The 15,730-nt window shown below is 50.8% G+C and overlaps 1 protein-coding gene across 2 annotated transcripts in view; it reads left to right on the top strand.

Annotated features, from left to right (window-relative positions):
* Positions 1–4,415: 4,415 nt before the first annotated feature.
* Positions 4,416–15,730, top strand: part of FAM193A (family with sequence similarity 193 member A) — a 149,326-nt gene continuing 138,011 nt past the window's right edge. For both annotated transcript variants that reach the window (XM_069594895.1, XM_069594894.1), the window contains exon 1: positions 4,416–4,485. The gene's annotated coding sequence lies outside the window, so the exon portion shown is untranslated. The remainder of the gene's footprint in view (positions 4,486–15,730) is intronic.

Genomic DNA, 15,730 nt, shown 5'->3' with positions numbered 1-15,730 from the left:
CGGGAAGATCCCCTGGAGAAGGAAATGGCAACCCACTCTAGTACTCTTGCCTGGAGAATCCCATGGACTGAGGGGCCTGGTGGGCTGCAATCCACGGGGTCGCAAAGAGTCGGACACGACTGAGCGACTTCACTTACTCACTTGACATGCCCACGGCTGCTCTTACACTGTGTCGTTTCTGCAGAGTGTGCCCTCTGCTCTGCCTGGGGGTGGGAGCTCACTGCCACGAGTTCTACTTGGGGCAAGGAAATGGCTTGAGCAGGGGTGCTCAGCTTCTCTTTCTGCAGACTTAATAAAGCCACAAATTAGAAAAGGCTTTCGAGGTAATGATTATTATTGCGTAATGCTCCCTGATTATGAATTGTGAGACAATGAACTCACCTAACTTTTCTTACAAAATCGTCTTGTGCTATTAAAACATACTCGTATCTTCATTAATAGTACACATGAAAATAATAAAACTTGACTTTTACAAAAATATCCAACATATGCCACGTTTTCCTGCAAGTGGTTCTAAGAGATTCCCAAATCAGCAGGGTGCTCTGAGTGGCAATCTCCATGCCTGAGGCCGCTCCACGGCCACTGTCCATGTCTCCCCGTGGCCACTTGTGCTCCGGCCAGACCAAGCTGCTTCTCCTTTTATGAGTATACAAAGACCCTCCTGACCCTACGTCCTGCATTCTCCCTTGTGACAGTTATTTTAGGTCAGCATGAGTGGGTCCTAGGGTGCCCAGATATTTGGTTAAACTTAATTCTGGAGGTGTCTGTTGAGAGTGCGTTTTGGGATGAGATTAACGTCTGCATCGGTCGACTCAGTAAAGCAGATTGCCCGCCTCAATGTGCCCTCCTCACCCATCAGTTCAAGGCCTGCGTAGAAGAAAAAGACAGCTCCTGTTACCTGAGCGCCTCTGAGCTGGATCATTTGTTTTTTCCCTACCTTTTGGATCACACTGAAATATCAGCAGCTCCTCCTGGGTCTCACACCTGGCTGGCTTTCAGACTGGAATACCTCCATGGGCCCTCCTGGTCCTCAGGCTTTTGGACTGGGACTGCACCGTTGGCTCTCCAGTTTGCTGACTGAAGGTCTCAGGACTTGTCAGCCTCCATCATCTTATGAGCCAATTCCTTACAATAAATCTATCTGTTTCATATTGGTCCCGTTTCTCGGGAGAACACTCACTAATACATCTCTCAAGGGGTGAAAACTGATTCTTAAAGGAAGAAAGAAATCTTAGATATAACAATGGTTTGTGGCCCTCCCAAAGTTCAATTCTACCAGACAAAATTTTGTTCCTTAGTATTCTCTCCTTAATATCTTAATTTTTCCTTAGGGGTAGATAATGGAAAGTCAAAGCTGAGAATCACTTCTTTATGCCTTTTGTTTGTAAATTCTGTCTGCCAGGAGCACCCTCTCCATCTGCTGGGTGCCCTTCAGGGGTGTCCCAGCCTCTAATCTTGCTCCCGACATCCACTCTCAATATAACAGCCAGAGTTCTCTCAAAAACATGCACCAACATGACAGTCCTTGCTCAGAACCCTCCATGGCTCTCAGCTCCGTTTAGAATAAAACCTGCCCTTGATTTTGTCAGGTCCCAGGGAATGCTGGGCTTTCCCCTGCTTCAGTCTGGATGGCTGAAAGGCCTTTGCTCTGACAGTTACCAGCTCTGGTCCAGCTCTCCTCCTCAGAGAGGCTTCTGTCCCCAGGCACCAGAGAACCCTTGACTGTATCACCCTGTGCTCTGCTGAATCCAAGTCGTACCTGAGCCACATCTGAGCTGGAACCCGGGCCTTGCCTCTGACTATCTGGGTGACTTTGGGCAAACCCCGCACTATCTGTGCACTTTTGTCTCTCAGCCACAGCAGAGGGCTAATGGTGCCAGTGCGGAGACTGGTTGTACTGACTGCATGAGAGCCTGCAGCAGCAGAGCGGCTGGTGCGAACCTGCTTGACAAATGGTCATTGTTATGCCACTCATTCATCCAGCAAGGACGGGATTGATGTGTGTCCAGTCCTTGCCTGGCAGGAGCTAAGGTTCAGAGGTGCAGGAGGCAGACATTCGATGTCCGGCAGTCCTAGACTTCTCTGGGGATACTGGTGAACACCAGGAATCCCAGTCCAGTGCGATGCGCTCTGACAAGCAAAAGCACAGGGTCTGTGGGAGCGGGGAGTCTGACTCAGACTCGCGGTGAGAGTGAAAGTCGCTCCATCGTGTCTAACTATTTGCGACCCCATATACAGTCCACGGAATTCTCCAGGCCAGAGTACTGGAGTGGGTAGCCTTTCCCTTCTCCAGGGGATCTTCCCAACCCAGGGATGGAACCCAGGTCTCCTGCATTGCAGGCAGATTCTGAATACTGGAGTGGGTAGCCTATCCCTTTTCCAGGGGATCTTCCCGACCCAGGAATCGAGCCGGGGTCTCCTGCATTGCAGGTGGATTCTTTACCAACTGAGCTATCAGGGAAGCTGTGGGGAGGGGGGCAGCCCAAAACATTGCCCACCCAGTGGAGTGCTAAGACAAACACCCCCACCCTGTCAAACGCTACCTTCAGCAGCAAGGTCATTCAACACCCACCAGGAGGAGTGAGGGGTCTTATTCTGCCTACATAATGGATCGTATTAGCTCATTCTGGTTGTGACACTAATCAGTCAGAGGATTAAAAGGCCGCCGCTGCAGGTGGGCAAGAGTGAAGGTGAGGCAGCGAGTCCTGGCAGGCTCAGAGATGAAGGATGCGGGGCCCAGGAAGAGATGCAAATGAAGGCCCTCGTACCACACACCCTAGCGCCAAGCTCCTCTGCATCTGGGCCCTGTAACCAGCCATGGAACCAAGTAAGGTAAAACCCGTCTCTTGTGTCTCGGTGTTTGTGAAGGGTGGAGCCCTCCTGAACACCGGGCCCGACGAGGGACCCCTGTGCTACCGGTCCGAGGGCAGACTTGTACCTGGGGCTTGCCGATGACGGGCAAGCGGCCCCACTGCAGGGCCGGGGAGGGCCTAAAGGGGTTCGTGGCTTGTGCGGCGGGTGCATGCGAGGTCGTGAGGAACGGCTGGACCGCCCTGGGACAGCACGGGGTTGCAAGGTACCGGGAGCCCGGGCGGTGGCTGCAAAGGGGCAGCAGGAAGAAGACGAGGTGGGAGGCCGCCTCCAGGCCAGCGATTCTAAGCGAGCGACCTGAAGGCTTGCGGCGGCCCCATCGCCCGGGGCGGGAGGCCCCGGACCAGCCGGCAGCCAGACCCAGCGCTCTCCGTCCGGAAACGCGGCCCAGGCCCCCGAGACGGGTCCTTCGAGTCCCACTGAGTCACCAGGACTCAGGCGAGGGCCCCGGCCCAAGGTCACAGGGCCAAGCGGTGGAGGAGGTGGATTCGAACCGGGCCAAGGTCACAGAACCGTTCCCCGCGGGTCAGGACGGAGGTTCACTTGCCCGACGCCATCCCGAGGGCCGAACCGGGTTGCGGACCCGCGGCGGGGGCGTGGGTCGCGGGGGCGTCTGGGAGCCTGTCAAAGAGGCGGAACTCTCCTCACCGCCGGCTCGTAGTTCGCTCACCCGGCCCCGCGCTGGGCCGGGCCCCTCCGCTCGACTACAAGTCCCAGAAGGCCGCGCGGCGCGGGCGGGGAGGGGGCCGCGCGGCTCGGGCCCGGGGTGACGTCACCTCCGCATCTCTCTCCCCTTGCCGCAGCCCCTCGCGGCGTCCGGGCCCTTGAGCGCGCGCGGCCTGACGGGAATCGTAGTCCCCACACCGGGCGGCCCGAGCGGCGGGTGCGGGCGCGCGGACTCCAGCTCCCGGCGTGCCCCACGAGCCGGAGGCGTGTTAACGGCGGGCAGGGAGGGCGCGGCCGGAGGGGGAGCGGAGCTCGAGAGGGCGGAGTGAGGCGGGGGGGGGGGCGGTGAGGGGGGGAAGGAGGGCGCCCACACCCCTCCCCCTCCCCGCCGCTCCTTCCCCCTCCCCCGACGTAAACTGGGATCCCTTTCCCCTTGTGTCCGCCATATTGGACTCTAACTCTGGTCAGCGGCGGCGCCGGGCCCGGTGGACTCGCCGTCGCTCCCGCCCAGCCGCCGCCCCGCAGCTGCCGCCCGCCCGCCCGCCCGGAGGCGACCCCGCGCAGCGCCCTGCCCCCCCCGCCCCCCGCCCGCGGCCGGCCAGAGCGCGTCCCGCCGCCGCCTCAGCCTCCCCGCCTTCCCCGCCCTCCGCCGCCGCCCGCGGCCCCGCGCCCACTCCGCGCCCTCCCCGCCCGCCCGCCATGAGCCCGGCCGACGCCAAGCGCGGGGCCAAGCGCCGGAAGAACAAGCGGGGCGGCGGCGGCGGCTCGGGCGGGGGCAACGGCGGCGCGGGCGGCGGCAAGGCCGGCCCGGCGGCGGCGCTGCGCGGCTCCCAGGCCGCGGGCCTGGCGGCCCCGGGCGGCGCGGCGGCGGCGGCGGCGGCGGCGGCGGCGGCCAACGGGCCCCTCGGCGCGGGCGCGGGCGGCGCCGCCCCCGGAGGCTACTTTGAGGTAAGCGGCGGGGGCGGGGGCGGTAACGGTGCGGGGCCGGGGGCCGGGCGCCGGGCGGCTCGCGCGCTGACAGCCTCCCGCGGGGCCGGCGCGGGGGACCGCGGCCCCGGGCTGTGGGAGGCGCCCGGGGCCCGCCGCCGCCAGGTGCCGCATCTCCCGGGAGCGCGCGGCGCCCACCTGCGCGGCGCTGTCACGGGCCGGCCCGGGGCCGCCTCGGCCCCGCCGGGCCCGTCCTTGAGGTTTACTCGGGTGCGATTCCGGAGCCACTGGGCGTCAGGTGGAGGCGAGCGGGGCTCGCAGCGCGTGCCCACCTCCTTCCTCCGCGCCCGGCGCACGGTCATCGCCGAGCGCCTCCTCCAAGTTTTCTTGGGCTCCTGCGAAACGGTCATTTGGAAAAGAGAGACCTGGCATTCCTCGCGAGGGGCGGCCCTGGCGCTTCACCCCCTGTTGATAGAGGTAATGAGTGGTCTGGTTACTCAGGCATATATTTGAATCGTCTTTTTTTTTTTTTTTTCCTTTCTTCTGTCTTTGGAGACAGTAGCACACACTGCCGCTGCTAGCTGTGGATGGCTGCCACTTTTATTTCGCTCTTGGTCACAGCACTTTGCAAGACCCAGGACTGGTACCCGGGTATGCAGTTGGCGGTCATTTCCACTTGTTCAGTCGGCTGCTGAAAGAGAATGGATTTTTTTTTTTTCAGGAGTTTGTGTTGTTAGGACTGTTTTACGTTGCTTTGAAGACATTTGCAGCAGTGAAAACAACCGAAAGCCTCGTAAGGAGTATTTATTTGTGTGCCCGTTTCTGAGACGCAAATTGTTTTATGCGGGATTGTAAATGTTGTGTTGGAACGAGAGGTAGTGAGAACAGACAAGAAATCATTGCACGTGGCATGGCTCTCTGGCGCTATTATTATCTGAATACATAGTAAAGCGTGTGGGCTTTAGTTGCAGCTTATAGGGTTTTGAGTGTTCTCTGCAGTTGTTGGAACTTTCTTTATATTGTCAGCTTTGTTTTGGGTCTCACCCCTGCATTTCACAGTCTCCAGAGCTTGCCATTGTCCAGTACACTGGAGAGCGAAACTGGTGTCGTTCTTAGGATACTGGGCGAGGCTTATGTATTTGCATGGTTGGAGTGCAAATTAAGGGCCATGTTTGCTGCTTCTGGGGAGGGGAGGCAGGGAGGTCTGCTTGAGCAAATCCTTTACAAAAATGTTGATAATATTGGCTGCAGCTGGATGTAAAATACACCCATTTTTATTGATTGAATAAAAACAAATTGGTGGCACAATAAAAATTCTTACAGTAGCCTTTCACACCATTATTCTAGGTTTTAATAATTCTCACTTACTTTGCATTATTTAGCTAAAATAACCTTTTAGTTGTTATTCGAATGACACTTTTCAAACTTGGATAACTGTCTGCCTAGTATTATCTTGACAGGACTGTTTTTTTGTTGTTGTTGTTAAATTTATGAATTCAGAGTTTTGACCGTGAACCCACTATAAGAGCTAAATACCTTGAGACTTGTACACACACACCTTGCACTCACACATGTGCACACACTCTTCACACTGCAGGGTTTACAAAAGGATCCTCTGATACTTGCTGGTATCTTTTGTTTCGCTCAGTTTCATTAACAATAATGGTGGTTGTAATACACAAATTATTATGTACTGTTGAATTGTGACCTGCACCTTTGAAAACATTCTCTTCTACTATACTTTGAAGTTTTCAAGCTGTGTCTTTAGTTTTAAATGTATTTTGCAAGTGTTTTATTAATAAAACACATAAAAATACTGTTTATGGTAACAGGTGACACCAATCACAAAAGTTCTTGGTGTAATTCTGAAACTTCTGAATTGTTTCCCCTCAGATGGTGAGCTTTTTGGGACCCCTTATCTGGGGCAGAACCGGCGCCCCAAACAGTGCTGGCCAGCGAGTGACGGTAAATGGGCGCCAGCCCGGATTTCCCAGGCTTACAGTTCTTGGGGCTCCGTGTTTCCATCTCAGCAGGTCCGCCAGGGCAGAAGATACCTAAGAGAATCGAATAGGAGGGCTGTCTGGATTCTCAGGAGGGGTCTTTGCTCCCCTGCTCAGCTTGCTGCGCACGGCACCGAGCATGGACCCAGGACTGCTGCCATCAGAGGTGGCTTTCAGGCAGAGCGAGCGCTTCCATGTGCAGTTGGCTTCTACAGGGAAATGAGGACTGTGGGCCAAGTAGGAAACATAACTTAGCTTCTGGAGTCTTCGGTGCATAGCAAAACTCTGTACACAAAATATGCAAAGCTGGGGGACACAGACTTGCTAGGCTCTGTGCCCTGAGGCACAGCCTCACACTGCCCCATTTTGTAGGTGGCTTCTCGTGCTGCTGGGAGAATTAAATGGTTGGAGGCGGGCAAGTGGGCACACGGGGTTGTGTGTGAACCGGACCCTTGTTGTCAGGAAGCCAGCCTGGCTGGCTTTACAGGCACCCTGCCGCAGGATGCCGTTGATGAAGCTCTCTCAATTGTGACGCGAGGATGTAAAAATGATGGCATGCGTCTTGGCCAGTCCTGTTCTGACAGCCAAGTGTGCTGGTCTGCTCTAATGTGACGACAGAGTTAGCCGTGCGCGAAGAGTTGGCAGGTGAAGGATATTATGAAAATATCTTGCTTGTTTGCATCCCTGTTTTAAAGTATGATTTTCATAACATTCATGGTGCATTAAGTGAAGAGGGAAGCTTACGAAGTAAAGAAGTGTGTGTGGGGATGTCCTGGTGGCCCAGTGGCGAGGACTCCACACTTTCACCTCTGAGGACATGCACTCAATTCCTGGTCAGGAGCTGAATCCCACAGTTGCACAGCATGGCTGAAAAAGCAAAACGTTGAAGAGAACAGTGTTTGTAATAAGGATCCAATTTTGTAAAGTATCTGTGTGTATACAGATTTTTGTATTGTGGAAATTGAGCCATGAAATGAGCTGTTGGGGTATCAGTTTACATAAAATGTACACGTATGGAGGGCTCAGATGGGCATTTAGGCCTCTTCTGTAATGCTGTTAGAGGTTTATGACAGGAAGCAGTTTGGGGTACAGATCAAGGTACATTTTCACAGTGAAGCTGCAGTTTGAAAATCAGAGAACATGGCGCACAGGGAGCATGTGTGACGACGACGTGAGTCCTTTCTCGTCGCTGGAAAAGCGGCAAGAAGATGCTATTAATGTTTCAGTTCTGCTCAGTCGTCCAGTCGTGTCTGACTCTGTGACCCCATGGACTGCAGCACGCCAGGCCTCCCTGTCCTTCACCAGCTCCTGGAGTTGACTCAGACTCATGTCCGTTCAGTTGGTGATGCCATCCAACCATCTCATCCTCTGTCCTCCTCCTGCCTTTGATCTTTTCCAGAATCAGGGTCTTTTCCAATGAGTCAGGTCTTCGCATCAGGTGGCCAGAGGATTGGAGGTTCAGCTTCAGCATCAGTCCTTCCAGTGAATATTCAGGACTGATCTCCTCTAGAATGGACTGGTTGGATCTCCTTGCAGTCCAAGGGACTCTCAAGAGTCTTCTCCAGCACCACAGTTCAAAATCATCAATTCTTCAGCGCTCAGCCTTCTTCACAGTCCAACTCTCACATCCATACATGACCCCTGGAGAAACCATAGCCGTGACTAGACGGACCTCTGTCGTAAGGTAATGTCTCTGCTTTTCAAGATGCTGTTAGGTTTGTCATAATTTTTCTTCCAAGGAGAAGGTGTCTTAATTTCATGGCTGCAGTCACCATCTGCAGTGATTTGGAAACCCAAGAAAATAATAATTAAAATGCTTATGTCCAAGGGTCATCATACAGTGTGTCCTCCTAGAGAAGGACATGGCAACCCAATCCAGTCTTCTTGCCTGAAGAACCCTATGGACAGAGGAGCCTGGTGAGCCCCAGTCCGTGGCACCGCAGAGGGCTGGACGTGGCTGCAACTGGGACACGACACACAGCGTCTCCTCTGGCCAGGCGGGGTGACGGCAGACCTTGGGGCGCACTGGGGCCTGCAGCGGCCTTCGCTGCGCCTCAGGAGCAGCTGCCACGATGAGGTGATGCTCAGTCATCACTCTCGCGTTCACTGTTCTTTTGGAGGGGTGCTGGGTTGGGTCTTCATCGCTTTCTTTAAAAGCAGGGGTACTTTGTAGTTGAAGTCGGTGGGCTTCTCACTGCGCAGGCCTCTCACTGTCGAGCACCGGCTCTGGGGCCCGGGGGCATCAGCAGCTGTGGCTCCCAGGCGCCAGACACAGGCTCAGTCGCTGTGGCGCTCAGGCTTCGTTGCTCCGAGGCACGTGGGGTCTTCCAGGATCAGGCATCAAACCTGCATCGCCGCACTGGCAGGCGGGTTCTTCACCAGTGGGTCACCAGGGAAGGCCCTGGTCTGCATTTGCTTCAGTGACCTGAGGGAGTAGGTCCGGTAAAGGCCTAGAACCTTGTGTGGCTCAGCGAAGACTTGCAGCCGCGGGTGAAGCCACAGGGAGCGCTCTGGGCGCAGTGTTCTTTCTGTGTGTGCTCACCCATGGGACCAGCATTTCGACACAGGCGATATGGTGAAAAGCGCCCCAGTGCCCTGGAGTGTGCCCACGTTCCCCTCGTCATCCTCACTGGTCTCGCGTGTTTCTCTGTTTCTGGTTTTCGCGTAACGGGGCTCTGTGGAGGGCAGGGCTCTCGGGCTCAGCAGTTGTGTCTCAGCCCCCTCCTGTTGGTGGCGCAGCAGCCCGTCATTCCTTCCTGGGCGTGCAGTGTCCATTGTGCGACTGTCCCGCACTTGACCGTTCTGATCCTGACGGACACCGGGCTTGTCTTATTTCAGGGCTGAGGAAACCCGGCTGCTGTGCGCACTCCTGTGCGTGTCTTTTGGTGGATGGAGTGCTCCTTTTGGTTGAGTGCAAACCCAAATTGTATACTGGGGTTGCTCAGTATACACGTGGCTTGACTTTAAAGATACCGTTAGGATCTTTCCAAGTGCTTTTATTATAGCTAATTAAAAAAATCAACACGCAGTTATATCTATCTATCTATCTATATATTGTCAGTTCAGCTCAGTCGTGTCCGACTCTTTGTGACCCAATGGACTGCAGCACCCCAGGCCTCCCTGTCCATCACCAACTCCCAGAGCTTGCTCAAACTCATGGCCATCAAATTGGTGATGCCATCCACCCATCTCATCCTCTGTCGTCCCCTTCTCCTCCAGCCTTCAATCTTTCCCAGCATCAGGGTCTTTTCTACTGAGTCAGTTCTTTGCATCAGTTGACCAAAGTATTGGAGTTTCAGCTTCAGCATGACTCCTTCCAGTGAATATTCAGGACTGATTTCCTTTAGGAAATCGGGACTGGTTGGATCTCCCGGCTGTCCAAGGGACTCCCAAGGGTCTTCTCCAGCACCACAGTTCAACAGCATTAACTCTTTGGTGCTCAGCTTTCTTTATGGTCCAACCCTCACATCCGTACATGACTACTGGAAAAACCATAGCTTTGACTATAATAAGGACCTTGGTCAGCAAAGTAATGTCTCTGCTTTTTAATATGCTATCTAGCTTGGTCATAGCTTTCTTCCAAGGAGCTAACGTCTTTTAATTTCATGGCTGCAGTCACCATCTGCAGTGATTTTGGAGTCCAAGAAAATAAAGTCTGTCACTGTTTCCATTGTTTTCCCAGCTATTTGCCATGAAATGATGGGACCAGATGCCAATATCTTGGTTTTCCGACTGTTGAGTTTTAAGCCAACTTTTTCACTCTCCTCTTTCACTTTCATCAAGAGGCTCTTTAGTTCTTCTTCATTTTCTGCCATAAGGGTGGTGTCATTTGTGTATCTGAGGTTACTGGTATTTCTCCCGGCAATCTTGATTCCAGCTTGTGCTTCATCCAGCCCGGCATTTCTCATGATGTACTCTGCATATAAGTTAAATAAGCAGGGTGACAATATGCAGTCTCTATATACTTCTTTCCCGATTTGGAACCAGTCTGTTGTTGCACATCCAGTTCTAACTGTTGCTTCCTGACCTGCATACATATTTCTCCAGAGGCAGGTGAGGTGGTCTGGTATTCCCATCTCTTGAAGGATTTTCCACAGTTTGTTGTGATCCACACAGTCAAAGGCTTTGTCATGATCAGTAGAGCAGAAGTAGATTTTTTCTGGAACTCTCTTGCTTTTTTCTGTGATGCAACAGATTTTGGCAGTTTGGTTCCTCTGCCTTTTCTAAATCCAACTTTAACATCTGGAAGTTCTCGGTTCATGTACTGTTGAAGCCTGGCTTGGAGAATTTTGAGCATTACTTTGCTAGCATGTGAGATGAGTGCCATTGTGCGGTAGTTTGAACATTCTTTGGCGTTGCCCTTTGTTGGGATTGGAAGGAAAACTGACCTTTTCCAGTCCTGTGGCCGCTGCTGAGTTTTCCAAATTTGCTGACACATTGATTGCAGCACTTTCACAGCATCATCTTTAAGGGTTTGAAACAGCTCAACTGGAATTCCATCACGTCCACTAGCTTTGTTTGTAGTGATGTTTCCTAAGGCCCACTTGGCTTCACATTCCAGGATGTCTGGCTCTAGGTGAGTGATCACACCATCATGATTATCTGGGTCGTGAAGATCTTTTTTTTTATAGTTCTTCTGTGTATTCTTGCCACCTCTTCTTAATATCTTCTGCTTCTGTTAGGTCCATACCATTTCTGTCCTTTTTGTGCCCTTCTTTGCATGAAATGTTCCCTTGGTATCTCTAATTTTCTTGAAGAGATCTCTAGTCTTTCCCATTCTATTGTTTTCCTCTATTTCTTTGCATTGATCACTGAGGAAGGCTTTCTTATCTCTCTTTTCTCTTCTTTGGAACTTTGCATTCAAATGAGAATATCTTTCCTTTTCTCCCTTGCCTTTTGCTTCTCTTCTTTTCTCAGCTATTTTGTAAGGCCTCCTCATACAACCAATTTGCCTTTTTGCATTTGTTTTTCTTGGGAATGGTCTTGATCATTGCCTCCTGTACAATGTCACGAACCTCTGTCCATAGTTATTCAGGCACTCTGTCTATCGTCTAATCCCTTGAATCTATTTCTCACTTCCACTGTATAATCCTAAGGGATTTGTTTTAGGTCGTACCTGAATGGTCTGGTGATTTTCCCTACTTTCTTCAATTTAAGTCTGAATTTGGCTATAAGGAGTTCATGATCTGAGCCACAGTCAGCTCCTGGTCTTGTGTTTGCTGACTGTATAGAGCTTCTCCATCTTCAGCTGCAAAGAATATAATCAGTCTGATTTTGGTGTTGACCATCTGGTGATGTCCATGTGTAGAGTCTTCTCTTGTGTTGTTGGAAGAGGGTGTTTGCTATGACCAGTGCTTTCTCTTGGCAAAACTCTGTTAGCCTTTGCCCTGCTTCATTTTGCTCCAAGACCAAACTTGCCTGTTACTCTAGGTATCTCTTGACTTCCTACTTTTGCATTCCAGTCCCCTATAATGAAAATAACATGTTTTTTGGGTGTTAGTTCTGGAAGATTTTGTAGGTCTTCATAGAAACAGTCAACTTTTTCTTCTTCTGTATTAATAGTTGGGGCATAGACTTGGATTACTGTAATATTGAATGGTTTTCCTTGGAAACGAACAGAGATCATTCTGTCATTTTTGAGATTGCACCCAAGTGCTGCATTTTGGACTCTCTTGTTGGCTGTGAGGGCTACTCCATTTTTTCTAAGGGATTCTTGCCCACAGTGGTATATAGTGGTCATCATCTGAGTTAAATTCGCCCATTCAAGTCTATTTTAGTTCACTGATTCCTAAAATGTTGATGTTCACTCTTGCCATTTTCTGTTGGAGTCTTTCCAATTTGCCTTGATTCATGGACATAACATTCCAGGTTCCTGTGCATTATTGCCGTATCTGTCTATGTAGATAGATATGTGTGTACGTGTGTGCTGGTTTAGTCACTAAGTCGTGTCTGACTCTTGAGATCCCGTGGACTTTAGGCCACCAGGCTCCTCTGTCCATGGAATTTTCCAGGCAAGAATCCTGGAGTGGGTTGACATTTCCTTCTCCAGGGGATCTTCCCACCCAAGGATCTAACCAGGGTCTCCTGCATTGCAACTGGTCTCTTGCATTGTAGGCAGATTCTTTTTACCTACTGAGCCGCGAGGGAAGCCGTGTGTGTGTGTGTACGTGTGCATGTATGTGTGGTTGTACGTGTGCGTGTACGCACGTGTGTGTGCACGTGTGTGTGCGGGGTCTCAGTTCCTCAGCCAGAGACTGGACTTGGGCCGTGGTGGTGACGGCTTGGACCCTGCCCCTGCATGCGCAGCTTGGCGTGCCGCTATCGCGGCCTAGGCAGGCGCCCCCCGCGGCCCCTGTGCACTCCCCTCCCCACCCCACTCGGGACCGTCTCGGCTTGTTGCTGTGGCTCTGTCTTCTTGGGAGGCCATGGAGGTGGAATGACTTCCGTGAATGGTGCACGTCTGTAGCTTTCGAGGCTGGTTCCTTGCACTCAGCATAGTCGCTGAGTCTCATCCGGAGTTTTGTGGGCGTGAGTAGCTTGCTCCTCCCCGCTGCCAGGTAGTATTCTGTTGTATGGGTGGATTGCCGTTCCCCATTCTTCCACTGGTGGACACGGGTTCTTTCAGCTTTTGTTGGTAGTGAATAGAGCTGCTGTAAAACATTTGTGTGCCAGTTTTCGTATGAAAGTAAATTTTCGTTTCTCTGGGGTAAATGCCAAGGAATGGGAGCAGGGTCAGTGGTAACGTTGTAAGAAACTGCCAGACTGCTTTCTGAGCAGCCGCACCGGCCTGACCCCCCGCGAGCAGCGCTGAGAAGGCAGTCGCTCTGCACCCGCGCCGGCTCGCGGTCCTGGACTGCGCGACCCCGTGGACCGTGGCCGCCAGGCTCCTCTGTCCATGGGATTCTCCAGGCAGGAACACTGGAGTGGGTCGCCATACCCTCCTCAGATGCTGTTTTAATCATTAAGAGGTCGGTGTGTAGTGTGTTGGGATTTATTTACATCTCCCTAGTGACTGCTGTTACTGAACACTTCATTTATTTGCCATTCTTGTGTCCTCTTGGATGGAGTGTTAAAGCCTTTGCTTTTTTTTTTTCCTAACTTTTTATTTTCTTACTTTTGACTTTTGAGAATTCTTGATAATTCTTATTATGAATTAGGTCAGATTTGTGATTTGCAAAAACAGTTTCAGGCTGTAGCTAGTCTTTAAATTCCATCAACTTTTTTTTTTGCAAAGAAAAATTAAATTTTGATGAAGTTCACCTTTCTGGATTTTTCTTTTATAAAAGCATACTTTTTGGTATCATGTCTAAGAACTATTTGTTTTATAAAATCTCAGAAAGACTGTTTTTCTGTATTTTCTTCTAAAAATGCCCTGGTTTTACGCTTAGACCTGTGACTTGTTTGAGTTGATTTCGTATCAGGTATCGTTTTGGGCAGGATGGATGTCAGGTTCGTTCCAAACCCATTTGTTCTACCCTTTCTCCATTGAGCTGATTTTTCATTTGGGTCAGAAATCAATTGGGCTGATTTGCGTGGTTATTTCTGGATTGTATTCTGTTCCATTGATCTATGAGTCTATCTCGTTGCCTGTACCACACGGTCTTAATTACTGTGGGTCTTATAGTATTAGTAAGATGATTCCTCCAACTTAAGATTGTTTTTGCTATTTGGTCATTTCACTTTTCCATACATTTTAGAATCAGCTTGTCTGTGTCTACAAATAATTCTCCTGGGCCTTGGTTAGAGTAGCCTTAAATCTGTAGTCAGTTTGGTGGAGAATTGGCATGAACACTGTGTTGAGTCCTCCCGTCTGTGTGTGGTTCTGTCACATTTATTTGGTCCTCTTTGATTTTTTTTAATTGACATAGCACTGACGTACCGCACGTCTGTGACTTCTTTCATCAGTATTTTGTACTGTCGTCTCCAGCATACATATCCCTTCCCTGTTTTGTTAGAGTCTTAAAGTATTCCATTTTTTCAACTTCTGTAAATGGTGTTTTGAAGAATTTCTGTTTCTATTCATTGCTAGTACATAAAAGTTATTAATTTTTGTGTGTTCAACTTTTATCTGTTGATCTTGCTAAAGTCATGTATTCTGGGAACTTTTTTGTGGATTTGCACTTTAAAAAAATGTTTATTTGCTGCACCGGGTCTTCATCGCGGCACATGGGCCGTTCGGCCTTTAGTTGTGGGGCCCCCTGTGATGGGAGCATGGGGTCTTAGCCACTGGCCCACCAGGCAAGTCCCTTGTTGGATCTGCTTTTATAAGGTATATGTAAATAGTTTTCTTGGGCTTCCCTGGCGGCTCAGAGGGTAAAGCGTCTGCCTGCAATGCGGGAGACCCGGGTTCGATCCGTGGGTCGGGAAGATCCCCTGGAGAAGGAAATGGCAACCCATTCCAGTACTCTTGCCTGGAGAATCCCGCGGAGGGAGGAGCCTGGTGGGCCACAGTCCACCGGGTCGCAAAGGGTCGGACACGACTGAGCGGCAAACTACAAGTGCAGATGGTTTTCTCAGATTCTCCTTGCCTGGCTTTGGTATCAGTATAATGCTGGCCTCATAAAGCAGATTAAGGGCTGTTCCCTTCTCTGTTAGCAGCTTGTGCTTGTTAGAGAGCTGGCCCACTTCATCTTGCCTGTCGCGTCGGTGTGTGTAGGATTGTCCGTAGTGCCCTTTCTCCTCTCAGTGTCTGTGGGGATTCTGTGCTCTCTCTCCGATTCCTGATACTGTTTATTTGTCTGCTCTCTTTTCTGCCAGTCTTTCTAGAGGCTTTTCAAGTTCCTAATCTTTTTAAAGGACCAGCTTTTAGTTTCATTGTTTTTTCCTCGTCTTTTTTTTTTAATTTCATTAATTTTTAAACACAATTTTTGAAAATTTTATTTCTTACTCTTGTCTTATTTCTTGGTTTGAGTTTGTTTTGATTTTTCTTTTTCTAATTCGTTAAAGTAGAGGCTTGGGTTATTGATTTGAGACTATTCTTCTTTCTTAAAAATACGTATTTTCAAGATAACGTATTTCCTAATATACATACACTTGTGCATGTCTAAGCCATAATTTAGCTTCATCCCACAAACTTTGGTGTGTTGTACTTGAATTTTCAGTCAGTCTAAAATATTTTCTAATTTCCTTTGAAGCTTCTTCTTTGATATTATTTAAAGTCTGTTGTTTAGGGGCTTCCCCGGTGGTCCGGTGGTAAAGAGCCTGCCTTCCAGCGCTGGGCACGGGGGCTCTGTCCCTGGCGAGGGAGCTGAGGTCACGCCTGCCTG

Source organism: Ovis canadensis, chromosome 6 (genome assembly GCF_042477335.2).
Source record: "Ovis canadensis isolate MfBH-ARS-UI-01 breed Bighorn chromosome 6, ARS-UI_OviCan_v2, whole genome shotgun sequence".
In the NCBI taxonomy this organism is placed as follows: Eukaryota; Metazoa; Chordata; class Mammalia; order Artiodactyla; family Bovidae; genus Ovis; species Ovis canadensis.
The sequence above is the reverse complement of the archived record's forward strand: the minus strand, read 5'-3'. Positions and strand labels throughout refer to the sequence as shown.